This window comes from Caenorhabditis elegans, chromosome X (genome assembly GCF_000002985.6).
Source record: "Caenorhabditis elegans chromosome X".
Classification (NCBI taxonomy): domain Eukaryota; kingdom Metazoa; phylum Nematoda; class Chromadorea; order Rhabditida; family Rhabditidae; genus Caenorhabditis; species Caenorhabditis elegans.
The window spans coordinates 15894745-15909833 of NC_003284.9; the positions used below are offsets into that span (position 1 = coordinate 15894745).

A 15089-nucleotide genomic window follows, 5' to 3' on the forward strand; every position below is an offset into this window, starting at 1 on the left:
GATCCAAAACGACCGAATATCATAATAAAACACTCCAAAAAATGGTAGATTTTTCATAGTTTCCGGTTATACTTTTCCGGTTATAGTTTTGACAAATTGCCAAAAAATAAATGAAAAATCTGAGCAATTGGGGAAACCCAGAATAATGTCGCATGTTCCGACCCCTACATTGTTCTAATACAAATAATGAAAACAAAATTAAAGTATAAAGAATGATGGAAAAATGCTTTTTTTTGGCCGACTTTCAAAATTATGAGAGTCAAACCTGAGTAATTGTTAATGTTTGACAGTAAATAAAAAAATTTCAAAATTTTTTTGATAAGTTTTATTATGATATTCAGTCATTTTGGCACAATAGGAGTAGTTGCTCACACTTTCCCCACTGGCTGAAATGTTATGTGATACCTAACAAAACATGCCGAAAAATCGAAAAAAAATGTTGTGCCAAATAATATATTCAAATTGTGGAAAGCCACATCCAAGCTGTATGTTGCTTAAAATTCTGAAAATATGTAGCTTTCATACAAGTACAGATGTATAGATTATTTTAGATTTAGCTTTGATAAGGTTTCATTCCGGAAAAATTGAAATCATCTATTTATTAGCATTAATTTTGATTTCCATCCAGTTTTTTGTTCATTACGTTCAGACTTAATTTGTCAAAGTACAATTCTGAAGAAAAAAACAATAGTGTTGTGTGGTCCTGTGCACACAAGATGTCTTATCTGTATTTTGATCTATACGGCCTCTGCCGGTATAGTGTTACCTACTTTCTTCCCGCTTGCTCTATTGTACTTTCCCTCCCTGTGTAGAAGGTGCTTGCAGGTGGTCTCAGAGTGCCTCATTTGGGTTTGATCTACGTAGATCTACAAAAAATGCGGGAGTTGAGACGCAGAGTTCTTAACTGATTTAGTATGGTTAAGAACGTTTTGACGTCACATTTTTTAGACAAAAAATTCCGCATTTTTTGTAGATCAAACCGTAATAGGACAGCCTGACAACACGTGTGATTTCCCAACTCTATAGAATCATCAAAACTTCTCGTTCAAAACTTTTCTATCTAGTCTAATCCAAGACTTCTTGTTGTGCCTCGCACTCCCAAGAACAATTTCATTTCCGTCATAATTGCATCTTTCCAATCTTGTCATTCGATTAAATAAACACTTGTCTAAAGGACAAAGAAAGTTGAATATAGATGAAGATCAAAAACCTTTCAATTTTTGATCTTCTACTTTTATGTGAATCTGGAGTTCTTTTCTGGTAATAATAATCATATTGTTATTAGTTTTGCCTGTGATCATTTGAATATCAAATTTATTTTTGAAGCTTTTTCTCTAAGTTTCCTAAAGTGTAATTACGCCTTCAAACGTATTATTTTGAATGTCATTTCTCGTGAATCATGACCATTTTCTAAGCGAATTAGGCTTTTTTTGCGGGCAGCGAACATTGAAAAACAAGTCTGCTACAGTATCAAAAGTTACATAAAAATATTGACAGTCTCTATAAATTCAATATGTTTTTCCCAACTCTCATTTCATCCGACAAAAACATCAAGAATCAATTTTTCACAAAAGGCTATATACGCTTCTCTACAATAAAAACTATTGTGACAAGTTGTCATCAACAACGTTTTTTTTTATTTACGGGTGTCGGGGATTTTTTGTGTGCATAAGTTTTGATGTTACGAGTAGTTTGATTTTTGCAGTTTTGTGCTCATGTGGCTGTGGTATTTTCAGAACGGTAAGGGTTTTGAGCGGATATTTTTTTAAATTGTCTCTTTTTTGAAACGTTCACTTTTTTCTTGCTTCTGTTGACCATAATTTTATAGAAACCCACTCAGTGTCTGCTGCCACAACTTTTGTTGTCTGTTCATTTTCTGATACATCATTAATAGGGCTCCCATCTGAGTGAGGCGCAAAATGTGGGCCTCACGCCGACGCCGCGCGCAGCTTTGTGTAAAATAAAGTGCGGAAGGTAGTTATTTGAAGCGGCCGACACGTTCGGGGTTTCGCAGCTTGGCGTGAAATGAGTAGCTTAGTGTGTGCGCAACGTAGTGGCGAAGAGGTGGCTCTTTGGAAGCGGCCGAAACGTTTGGGGTTCCGCGCCGCACGATACATTCGGATACATGCGGCTCGCGCGGCGACCTCATGAGAGCCCTAATCATTAATGCTGTAGCCAATTTGACAGTTCATATGATACGGATCCTAAACACCTAAACACGTCTGAAAAGTGATCAATTGAACTTTTTTCCAAATCCGGTTTCCGGATCTTTCTTTTGCGTTTTCTCTAGACAAGATCAATGAGCTCATGTCTTGAACAAAATATAAAAGTTCCCACAGACGGTTCCTCTAGTTTCGTTGATCATAACTTTTCAAGAAATTGGTATCTGAATTAATTGAAGCCCAAATTTGAATGTATGTCATTTGGAGCTATCTTTGTCCCCCCCCCCCCCTCTCTGCGTTTCTACGTCGTCTTTTCAATTCAACTTCATTTACGCCTTTTCAAAGTTCACCCGATGACTTCAGTGCGGAGGGCGTGGGAATATTCTGACCAAGTGTGTTTTGTGGTGTTTCCCGAAAAAGCTTCTTATTGTGCTCGAAATAGCAACCGGAATTTTTATTTTTAAACCAAAAAAGATTACCTAACCAATGCTCCTCCCCCATCAAAAGTTTCGTGGGCCCTGAAGGCTTTATCAAAAAATGATGTGAGCCTACATAATTGCATTTCCCATAGCATGTCTTGAAAAAAAATGTAAATGTGCTCCGGAAATTCATTCCCGTTGGTGGGGCAGCAGCGTTCTTTTTTCCCCATTTTTTTGCTCCGTGTGTGTGCTTCTTCAGACTTTTTTCCAGCTCTTTTTTCTGATTTATTTTTTCCGTCAAGATTTGCACATGAGATTTAGTGATGTGTGTCAATCATCAGGTGTTTTAGACGTTAACGTGAACAGACTAGAAAGGATGCTTGAAGGTGGGAGTAGCAGTTGTTCGTGGCCTGGGTATCAACACTGACAGCGTTCAAGGTTGTGTTGAACCTTGCACCTTTGCTTGAAGGCTGCCTACGTGCCTGCCTGCCTATCGCTTTTTTAAACACTTTTGAGTGGAAGCATGTTCCTGAGTGTATGTAGAGTTAAACTACTAGAGAACACAATAACCGTAAGTTGTCCTACAGAAAAGTTGAAATATATGTTTTCATATCAATTTATACCAGGCGGTACGTTTCTGTGCTTATGTACGTGCCTGCCTGAAAAACTAGAACTTGGTGGAATCAAAAATTTCGCAAAAAATTTGGTCATTTAGTGCTAGAACACTTTTTTCATACTCTTATTGTAGTGCAGCCTAAGTATAAAACTTTGAAGTCCAGTTTTTTTTGAGCAAATTTCTTGTTCTCACGTGTCTGTTTAACAACAAAAAATTTTGAGACTTGTGATAAATAGAACACCTGGAACAGCTGATATTCTGCAATTAGAAACCTTTTTCTTGCACCCCCCCCCCCCCCTTGCCCCTCTGGTAAAAATCATGTAAGTTTTATGAGCATAGTGATGTTCGACGCTCTTTTTTTCGCGAATGTTCATTTAAAATTTAGCACTAGTAAATTTGGTAGACGGAAATATTTTTTTTTCTTTTTTCTTTTTTCTTTTTTTTTTTTTGAAAAAAAACATTTCAAAAATGCACCAAAAAATCCAGTCCCTTATATTGGCGTCGTTGAAAATAATATACAAATGTTTGATGCAAAATCTGTAGTTATCCACTTTGTAACTTTATTTTCAAACTTCTCAGAATAAGTTGTATATTTCAAAACCTTGTCACAGCCGGGCTCTGTTTCTCAGAACACCGCTGACGTTTAGCACTTGACGTTCCAGAAGTGAAGAGCGCTAGAAGTCTGGAAATCTGAAAATCCTCGCTTGATAAACATGTTCCTTTTCATGTTTTATTTGTGTGGGGAACCCGTTACTCTTTTTTTTTGACACCTAATTCAATCTTGTTCTAGAGTTTCCACGCAGAAAAAAAACTAAGTTTTTTTTTGCTTAAGTAAGACTAGTTTGTAAAATAAACCCAAAAAATTTTCCCTTATGTTATAAATTTTTCCCATTAGAAAAATCAGATAAAAAAGAAAGTTATATTATATCATATTACTCAACAAATATCCCTTTATATACCTTCTCATTATTAAGAGTTGTCTACAATTGCGTGATACATATTAGAATAATGTTTTCTCCGGAAATGCTCTAGACTTATTGAAGATAAACAATTGGTTCCAAGTGAAAATGCATTTGGTATGAGTTTCCGGTATCCCGAATACCAGAAACTTTCATGTCTTGTGTGTTTTTAATATGACATCCAATAAAACAACGTAGGGTATCGAGAACATTTGTAAAAAAAAACAAAAGAGTTTCAGTCAAAACCGCATTATTTAAAGGTGGAGTAGCGCCAGTGGGGATTTTGCTTAAATAAACTTAAAGTAATCCAAAACCACCAAATATCATAATCAAACACTCCAAAACATTTTAGATTTTTCATAATATCCAACCAAAGTTTTGGCAAATTGCCAGAATTTTGAAAAATATGAGCTTTTGATGAAATCCAGAGCAATGGCGCATGTTCCGACCCCTACAAAATCTCCCCTGCAAAAACTGAGTTATTGTCACTTTTTCACAGTAAATAAAAAATTTTCAAAAAAATTTTGATAAATTTTATTATGATATTCGGTCATTTTGGCACCATAGCAGTGGTTTTTAACAATTTCCCCACTGGCGCTACTCCACCTTCAATAGTTATTTCAGGTGAATTTCCTAACTTTTAAAACATTTTTGTTTGAGAAATTTATAAACGCTTTGTAAGTTTATAAAAATGGCTTTATAAAATTGGCCGAAAATTTGAATCTCAATTCGAATATTAAAAATTATTTATTTATTTTTTTTTGGAACATTTTAAAAATTATGAGTGGTGATAACCAATAATCTCATCTTTTGACACTAACCAGAAATTTCAAAGTTTTTTTGTGTACTCAGATCGTCAGCGTCGCTGAAGATCTTCTCGTTAACCAAACACGAATCTTAATCACTTTTACTATACTATGCCATTTTTCAATTTCAATTTCAACCCTGCAACAACCAAGCATGACTCAGTGTACAACACCAATACCCAAAAAGTCACGTGTAGCACTTTTTGGGTGTTTTTTCCAAGAGGTTTTTCGTATTTTTTTTTTCATTAATTTCATCAAGTCTAACATCAACAATTGCACTGCTCGCCGATTCTCACGTGCGAAATCCAACGCCAAAACAATCCGTATTTTTTTGACAAAGCTTTCCCGTTTTCAAACCCTTTTTGTTGCCCTTTTTGCTAAGTCCTCTTGATTGATGATTTTAGGGAAAATCTAATTCTTTTGTACTATTATTATATCTTTAAGGAAGTGCTGGACCTAACCATAAATATTTAAAGACAATTGAGACAATTATCTAACGAGAAAAAATATCAACAGATTTATTTCTTGCGAATAATTGAAGTTCAAGTAAACACAAAAATTAGACAAAAGAGGACGGTCCGCCACTTTCCCTCCCCGCCCTATCCAACGCCCACTCTTCACTTCGTCAAGTGTTTTTCTATGAAAATCCGATGATTGTTCATCTGTTTTGCAGTTTGTGTTCATTTTTCAAGGAGCAGCGAGAGTTTAGCTCCAAATTTGTATGTTTTTGCTCTGACAACTCTTTTTTTTGCGAGTTCGGAGAACACGCTGCTTCCCTGAAACGTTTTCAAGAATCTTGTTTCATGTCTTTGATTCAGCTACAATGGAGAACTCGCTTGATTTTTGCCTGCCTACCTGCCTGCCGCCAGTTTTTTGCAGCGTCAGATTCTAGATTCGATGTTTGTACAGTTTTCAAACTTTTTTCAATTTTGATATTTTTTCTGTCAAAATGAGAATAAATGCTCACCTCTACTAGAAAATAAAATTGTATAGACGAAACTCAAGTAAATTCAAAAAATAAAAGTATTATGCATTTTTTATAAAAAATCAAACAGAGTAAAAAATCCGTGTTTTGAGAAACTAATTTTTATACGAGGCTAAAGTGAACTCCATCAAATAAAAACTACATAAAATAAATATGTATTTTTTTCGGTTTAAGTTCGACAACTTCTAATTTGTACAGCCATTCCAAATTATAAAATTCCAACCAAATTTTTGTGCAAAAATCAGACCGAACAATAAATTAATCCATCGACCAGAGCTCACAAACTTTCATTGATCAACAATTGTAATCTGATAAGTGTCTTATCGCATTTTAAAAACTTGCCATGTTTGTTTTTACAAAAAAATTGAAAATTATTGAGAGATAATTTTTCGGTATGATTTTTAACATAAACAGGAGCATGTAAAAATTAATGAGTGAAGTACTTTGACGATTTTTGAGCCGAACTTATGCCAATTTCCATGTTCTATAATTTTCTATAGTTTCTATCTGGTGAGGTTTACTGTAGGCTAGGGCTCCAAGCTGAATGCGGGCTTCACGCCGACGCGGCGGTGTGTGTGCGATGAAGTGCGAAAAGTAGTTATTTGGAGCGGCCGACACGTTCGGGGTTCCGCAGGTTCCCATGAAACGAGTAGCTTGGCGTGTGTGCAACGTAGTGCGAAGAGGTAGTTGTTTGGAAGCGGCCGACACATTTGGGGTTTCGCGCCGCACTACACATTCGGATACATGCGGCTTGAGTGACGCCGTGAGGCCGGCGCGGCGACCGCTGAAGCCGGCGAAGGCGCCGTTGCGACGACCTCATGGGAGATCTACTGTATTAGTTTCTAAAACCGAGTTTTTTCAAATTTTTTGATTTCGCTTAAAAAATTCATGATTCTTTTTTTGATTTTCACTAAAACGTTTTTAATAAAATTATACTCTCTATTTTTTGATATTGTTTTGATATTAAAGTTTAAAGCAAATTATTGACTATAAAAAGAGTTGATCTCAAAAAAAATTATGCATATCTTTATGGTCAGCACTATACATTTGACTTTGTGTGTACATATGTGATGTTCCAAATTGAGTTATTTCATAAATTAAATTGCAGAACAGAAACAAAACAAAAATTTGTGTTTGAGCGACTCAAGCCGTTTTCAGAATAAGTTTTTTCTTTCTTTTTTTTTTTGAAACTTCTTTTTTCAATTACCTAAGGAAATCTGAAAAAATTTCTCCGAAAGTTCTTGTTTTCAAAATTTTTTTTTTCAAATTCCTAAGATCGCTTTATCCATCCGTCTGTTTATCTAATTTTATTCGAACTTTTTCAGACCTTTTTCTTTCATGTTACTGCTCCTTTCACACTTGCCTCTACTTGAAAAATGTTGTTTTTTTGTGAAAACACGTATTCGAATATTTCTTAACTAGTTCTGAAAACAAACTTTCTCTATACATTCTCGATGCAGCAAGACTATCCCTTTTTAGAGAAACAAGTTTTCTCTTCTACGAATTAAAATGCTGGGTTTTCTTTGCAGAATAACTCAACGTTTCTGGATGATACTTTCTAGGTTGACTAACAAGTGAAACAAAAACGTGCAAAAAAGCAATGTCAGACATAACAAGCTGTGTGAATCTCTTATTTGGTCAGAGACAAGCAACATTTTTGCCTAACGATGGTAATTGATCTTCAGGAGAGTTGCGAACTTTTGGTTGATTTTTTCTGTTTTGTTGCAGTTTGTTCCAAACTTCAGTCTACTGTAATATAAAAGTTCAAAACTTGTTAGTCTATCCAAAATTTTTTTTGAAAATTTACAAAAATTTAAGATTTTTTTAATATTTCACAGTGCCCTCGTGCAAGCATAAAATAGTCTGGAACCCAATTTAAAATCGTCTACTTATAAAAATGTTAAGTGGAGGAGGTGGTGGTAAATATGGTACTTGTTTAATCAATGGGTTACTGTTAACCCATGGTTGATCAATCGGTATACCACAAACTGATCAATTTAAAAATTTAGAAATGCAAGTTAATTATCATTAAAAAGTTTTAATGATAATCATGTTCCTTGACCAATGCACACAGTTAAGCACTTTGAAACACCTTGCCAATTAAATATAATAAAACTGACTGTCGCCAGCCTCTATTTTGTCGGCTGCTCTCTTAACAAAAAAGTAAAAATTTAATGCGTTTGCTCCTTCATGAACTTTACAAGGAACTTATCCAATTACTCATACCTACATCATAAATGCAAATGTGTAAACGTTCCTTGACTCTATTCAATATTCATTCAATATTCATTTGAACGTTTCTTATTTATTTATTTGCATTTTCTTTGCTTCCTCATCTTTTTGTTAATTTTTACTCACTTCTTGATCTGTTTTTGTACGTCTTAATTTGTTTTTTCCTCAGTGTTTTTTTTTGGAAGAATTCAATTCACGTATTCATTCAGCAGAAAAAAAAACACACAAAAAGAAGAAATGAGCTGTTAGCTTTCAATAATCTTTTTTTTATATATTTAAAGAGCAAACTTCAAATTGGGTTTGGTCTAATTTGCTCTCATTTGGCTTTTTGCAATTATATAGACCGTGTCTTTTTAATTTTTTGTGGAAATCGTAAGGTTTTTTGCCGAATTTGCCGTTTTCCGAGCACTGCAAATTTCAAAAAAGTAGATTTGCCGAATTCGCCGTGTTCGACAAATTTTAAAATTTGCTGCAAACAGCAAAAATTTGACAATACAATTTTGACCAAAACTATTTATTTTGTCCCCAAAAATTGGTAAAATGACACAAAATTGAGTTTTTTATTTATTTTTAAGCAGACAGACTACACAAAACTTATTCAGAAACCAAATGTGTGTTGAGAGTTTAGTAGCTTTGGAGCTCCAAAATCATCAAAAACATCATCAATTTCGGAGTTTGGTAAGATCGGCAAATTTGCCGAATTTGCCGAGTTCGGAAAATGTTGAGATTTGCCGCACACCGCTGGTCCCTACTACTCAATTTTTCAATTGCGAATACTCGGATTGTTAACTTTTGAAAAATTGAATCACTTTTTTTTTTTGAGAATCATTCTTCAAAAAATGTGATGCTCATTTAAAATTGTGATTTCCAAAAAAAAACAACTCAAAAAGTATCTTCATAAAAACTCAACACCCACATTTTATTTCCTTCGTTCAATTTTTTTTTGTCTGCCTGATCATATTTTCTCGAACGACTTAAACTCAATTATTCCCCCTTTCGCTTTATCCTTTCCTCTTCTCAAGTTCACACATTGGAAACATAAATTTATGTTCCATTTTTTGTGAGTCCGTAGACCCCCTCCCTCTCTCATCATATCCGTTTTCGCCCGAGATTCTTTTTTTGGCAACTCTCGCGGAGGGGGAATTCGTTATGAATGGGCGAGCCAACTAAGAATACACTGTTGGCGTATGTTTTCCTAATTTTTTCTCATCGTGTCTAAAAAAACAAATTGACGACTTGCGTCCAAATATGACATTTATATTTGAATTAAATCATAGACTGCTTCTCTGAATTGATCCTTGATTCATTGGTGACAATATGCCAAAAAAAACATTAGATATGACGATCACGGAACTTTCCGAAAAACAACCAGAAACCACCTTTTTTTTTCATTAACGCCATCTGTTTAACCAAGCTTCGACATTTTTTATTCATTTATTCTCTGGAATCAGCAGTCACCAGAATCTAAATTGAACAAAGCACACGGTCTCCGAATGATAAATAAGATTTTCAGACCGGAAAATTGGGAACATCCACTGCGTTTTATTATTTCTTTATTTCTCATTTGAACGTCTGTCTGGCTCCTGTCCAGCTCGGCCTAACACGCTAAAGCCCTAACGCTAGGAATGTTTATCTGTCCGAAAAGAGGTTTAAACAAGTTATGGCGTTTTGCAATGGTTGGATAGCACTTTTTTTCCAAAAATTTGAAAGTTTTCAAAACGTTTTTTCGTAAACTTTGGCATAAATAATTGCAAATTATGAAAAAAATACAAAAACATACATCATACATTTTCAGTTCATACTTCTCAAAATCATATTTGAATTGAGCAACAAGAATATCAGCAACAAGAATATCTCATTTTCGACTAAAATCAAATTTTTTGCCAACTTTTCGGTGTCGCAGCGTCTGGAACTTAATTTTTATTTGATTATCACGCTTTAATAAATATTGTGGTTTTTTATGAGGAGTTTATTCGTTGGGGCACAAAAATGTAACTTTTTTTGTGCCCTCTGACCGATAAGGCATTTAAATCAACAAATAAACGTCAACAAATAAACAAAAAACCATAATATTTATTGAAAAATGATAATCAACTAAAAATTAAGTTCCGGGCTCTGCGACACCGAGAAGTTGGCAACAATTTTGATTGTACATAGCTGACCCCCCTATAGTTTTTGAAACCCCCCTATAGTTTTTGTTTTTGAGTTTGCTATTCCCTTTTCCAATTTCTCAGCCCAATCCGTTTAATTTTTCTTTTTTTTTCATTAACCACTGATCCAGATTACAAGAAAATCATCTAGTTTGACAAAGGGCGCCTGCTCCCGGAAAAATTCGAAAAACTGTGGGATTGAAATGAGGAATTGGATTAAAAACAAAACACATTCGGATGTTGTTTTTTCTCCGGCTGTACACGTAGCGTTTCCGGTTTCCGAGTCTATTCATTCCATGTTTTGTGCAATTTCACTCTTAAATTCTTAAATTCTCCTGTCACACACTTTTAAAAGCGTGCCGCCGGCTTCACGTTTTTGTGGCAGGTAGTCAAACATGTTCAGAGAGGACGGGGACGTGTGATAATTATGACGAGTGTGTTAAGCCAATGACTGGTCTGGAAGTCAGGAGAATTGAAAACACCGAGAATTCTGTGAAGAAGACTGAAGAAGAGGGACGAAGGCCGACTTTGTTTTCCAAAAGGTTCCCACATTTCTTTGTCATCAAGTGTGATTTTCTCTTTCTTTCAATTTGACAAAAAATAAAGTATGTCACCGTTCGAAAGAAGTTTGTCCGGCTAACTTTGCATTTTAAAATTTTTATTTTTAATTTTATAAAAAAATTTTTTTATCGAAAAATTTTGGTTTTGGAGAGAGGATTTTTTGACATGAAGAGCCAATAACAGTTTTCCAAGAAAACTTTGGGAAAATAGTGAAAATCGGAAAAGTAGGGGAGGGGGCAGATAGCTCAGTCGGTAGTGGTGGCCGCTAGCAATCTGGAGGTCACGAGTTCAAGTCCGGCCTCACCCCCCTAAGTCCACCCAGCCTCTATTGGGAAGTGGAGCAATCCACGACTGGATTATCGGCCACAGTTCCCGGCTAGGACGTGGCTTAAATTATAGCCCAATGTGATCACCACCAAGCAGTGAACCTGAATCCCAGATCCGCAATACAGAGCACTTGAAGAACTTTTCAAACTTTTTCACAATTTCTCAAGTGTAACATAAAACTTTCTTCATGCTTCAGTTAGTTTCAAACCTAGAAATAGATATTTTCTACCGGAAATAATGTTTTTGTTTTCAAAAAAAAAGAACAAGTTTTTTTGTGTCCTGCTTGACTTGATTTGTGTAGTTTCGGTGCACAATTTGGCAAGTGATCTTTCGTAGTATAAAAGTTTGGACAGTTTGGTTATGTTTTATTTGAGAGCTTCCAAAATTACAAAGCACAGAAAAAATGGAATTAAATTTTAAAAATAACTTGGACAGGATATCAATTTTTTTTTCAGTTTTTATTTGAAAATTTATCTTTTTTTTAACTTTTTCTCAATTTCCAACTCCAGAAAGTTAACAAAATCCTCTTTAAGATTTCACAATTCAAATTGTTCTCCCACCAGGCTGAAACTTTTTCCTTCAATTTTTTTGTCTATCCAGAAACCTTTTTTCCCCTTTATCCTACTTATTCCCAAGACATTCTAAACTCGAAAACTTTCCAAACGCATTCTTTGGCCCAACTGCAAGTGAAAAAAGGTTGAACAATGATTTTGCGGAATTCCCAACGGACCATGGTCTCCGGTTGATACCTCCAGTGGTGATGCACTAGATGGTTGTGTTACTCACATTTTTCATCATCATGTCTGCACTACCTCTCACATACAACCCCACACACATAAGAGATAGAAATGAGTAGGATGGTCCCCCCCGGATAGCAAAAAAAAAACATACAACAAACAGAATGTCCTTTGGACTTGAAAAAGATGAGCGTCATTTTGAAGCCGGGAGCCTTCTCAATTTGCATGAATCCAAGAGCTTGCTGGTGAAAAAAAAAGAACACTGGTCCTTAGTGATTCTGGAAAATTGCCCCTTACGTCACTCATTTATTTTTGGAAAAAAATTTTAAAGGTGGGCACCTAAATCTGGGAAATATTTTTAAATGACTCCAAATTTGCCCCTGATTCCGAATATCTTTGTGAAAAAATAAATAAAAAATTCCCTGATTGTATATTTAAGCTTGAAATCGTGATTTTCATTTGCGTCCCCATGAGATTTTTCAAATGCGCGCCCAAATAAATTCTCATTCGAGCGCGTTTGTATCATTTAATTTTCTCCATATAGTTTTACTTTATTCAGTTTTTCAGCTATTTTCATTCATTTTGTCGTATTTTACCGGATTTTTTTCGAAATATAGCTGAAAAACTAAAAAAAAAGTGAAAATATATGGAAAAAATTAAATCAGGCAAACGCGCTCCAAGGAGAATTTATTTGGGCACGCATTTGAAAAATCTTATGGGGACGCGAATTAAATTTGCGATTTCAAGCTCAAATGTAAAATAAGGGAAATTTTTTTGAATTTTTTCACATAGATTTTCGGAATCAGGAGTCATTTAAAAATATTTCCCAGATTTCGGTACCCCCACCTTTAAAAAAGAAGTTTGAAATCGTAGTTCGTTGAACAGTTTTATTTAAACTTGTTTCATACATTTTTAAATTTTCAAGTTTTTATTAATATTTTTGCATTTTGGAAATTTTTAGTTCTTATTATTCTAAAATTCTGGTAAAAAAAATTCTGATTTACTTTTGAAAACGCTAAAATTTATTTATAATATACTAAGCAACTCCGACAATTTCCCAGAAATTTTTTTTTCCTAATCCTAAACGCCTCATAAAAATATTTAAAATTATGCAAAAAAAAATCTGTATTTGAAATTTTATGGCTTCCATTTTTGCAAATGAAATTAAATTTTTTATGAACTTTAGGATTTTTTTTAAAGTTTTAAAACTTTTTTAAAAACTTTTTTGTTTTTTGTAGACCTCCGTGTTATGTTACCCTAATCAAAAATGTGCACATTTCCATTCTGTTCGGAACGTGCAAAAGTTCAAATCTCAACAGGCTCGTTAACTTGTTCGCACTTTTTTCTTGTTCTGATAAAGTGAAGCAAAACACATGCTTTTCCCATCCTCGACATCCTCAAGGGGTCGTGAAACCGAGGTGGAAGAGAGCACTGCAGCAAAAAAAATGAAAATAAGAAAAAAGTTCGGAAACTGCTGATTTCATTTTGCTCATTTTGCACTGAACATCAGTTGAAGCTCTTGATTCTGCTCACGTATCCCAATTGACTTCTTCTGTATGACGTTTGCGCCAAGATTAATATCACGGAACAGGAAAAAAAAGAATATGCGGGAAAAATAACAGAAAAAAAACCGAACGTTCTCAGCTTCCTCCCATTTTTTTTTCAAAAAATTTTCGTACATATAACTTTGGTTTTTTTTTCAATTCAGTCTTCTCAAACTCAAGTTACTTTTTTTTTTAATTTCAGAAAATTTTTTATTTATTTAATGCGTTCCAAAACTATCCGCTTTAGAAATAGGCCGATTTAAAAGCTTTTTTTTTCAAAAAAATTCATTTTTCAAACTACTTTGTTAGATGAGTGATAAAAATTGTTCAAAAATCATGTTGTAGTATGTATAGCAGTTTCCAATTAAAAAAATTGGTTATTCTACAAACTGTTTGTTGAAACTATATTTTCAATATATTAATTTATAATTATTAAATCCATAATCATTTTTTTAGTCCAGAATAATTATAGATTTTTCGAGTTTAGCTGAGCAAAAATTAAAATTTCAAAAATAAAATCATATAGTTTTTGAACAATTACACTCGTCGTCTCTGGTTCATAGTTGTTACTTTTTTCTCTTTTTTCAAAGTTTTATTATAATATTCTCTTCCTATGACTACATATTTTCCACAAATTCACGTCTTCCTAATATTCTAAGTAAGCATTCCTTATTCAAAAGACAAATATTGCCACACATCCCTAACGAGGTGTCTTAAACTGTTATTCTACAGAGGTTAGCATTTTCTTTGAAAAATGATTTTCAAAGAAGTAACAAAAATTGGAATGACGTCATCAGATGAGCTTGATCAAAATTTTATATGAGAAAGGAATCACAATAACAAAACAACCAAATGTCAATATATATTTTGGTGTTGTTTTCTGTTTTCTGTTAAAATATATTAATGAAGCTGAAGCCCACCAAAAACTTTTATTTTGGAATTTACTATAAAAAACACTATAGATTCCCTTTGAACATTTTTTTAAATTTTCCTAGAAAAAAACTAATACTTTTTATTGTTTTTAAGGAATTTCAAAAACTCCCAGATCATAAGCGCTCTCTTTGCTGAAAATTTTTAATTTGGTCTCTAAATGCTCATTTAGTTGCGCTTCATCTCCGGTTTTTTGTGCTCCGCGAACGCCGTCTCATCAAGTTTTGGCATAGATGATCGCAAGAGCGAATTTCCGGAATTTTTCTTCATTCTCCTCATTCTCCTTCCAATTCTTGATGCACACGTTTCTTTTGGAGCTCTCGGACAAACGTAAACCGCTTCGTTTTTGCCGAATGCACAAAAGCCATGCTCTCCATTGAAGACCACGCCTCCTCGTTTTGCTCCCCCCTCGATCTCGTATTTTTCTTAGTGTGAAAGAAACAGGTAATTTTATAAGGGAAACTCATTTTTTGAAAAGTTTGGACTAATAATATTCAAACAACTTTATTAGTCAGGCAAAATATAATCAAAAATCAAATTGTTAACATTAGTAATTGCAAATATGGTTTCTTTTTTCAAAGTGTTTTTATATATGTTCTCAGTTCCACTTTAAGATTTCCAAATTTTATCACCATTCAGTTTTTGGAATGAACAAACAAAA

The 15089-nt window shown here is 34.1% G+C and overlaps 3 non-coding genes across 3 annotated transcripts; 1 reads left to right on the forward strand and 2 right to left on the reverse strand.

Moving 5' to 3' along the window:
- The first annotated feature begins 2709 nt into the window (after positions 1-2709).
- On the forward strand, positions 2710-2805 carry Y67D11A.4. Its single transcript, NR_072809.1, has one exon. It is a non-coding gene; the product is annotated as an Unclassified non-coding RNA Y67D11A.4 (non-coding RNA).
- On the reverse strand, positions 2710-2805 carry Y67D11A.3. Its single transcript, NR_072810.1, has one exon. It is a non-coding gene; the product is annotated as an Unclassified non-coding RNA Y67D11A.3 (non-coding RNA).
- Positions 2806-3379: 574 nt separating this feature from the next.
- On the reverse strand, positions 3380-3400 carry 21ur-13664. Its single transcript, NR_072811.1, has one exon.
- Between the last annotated feature and the right edge of the window lie 11689 nt (positions 3401-15089).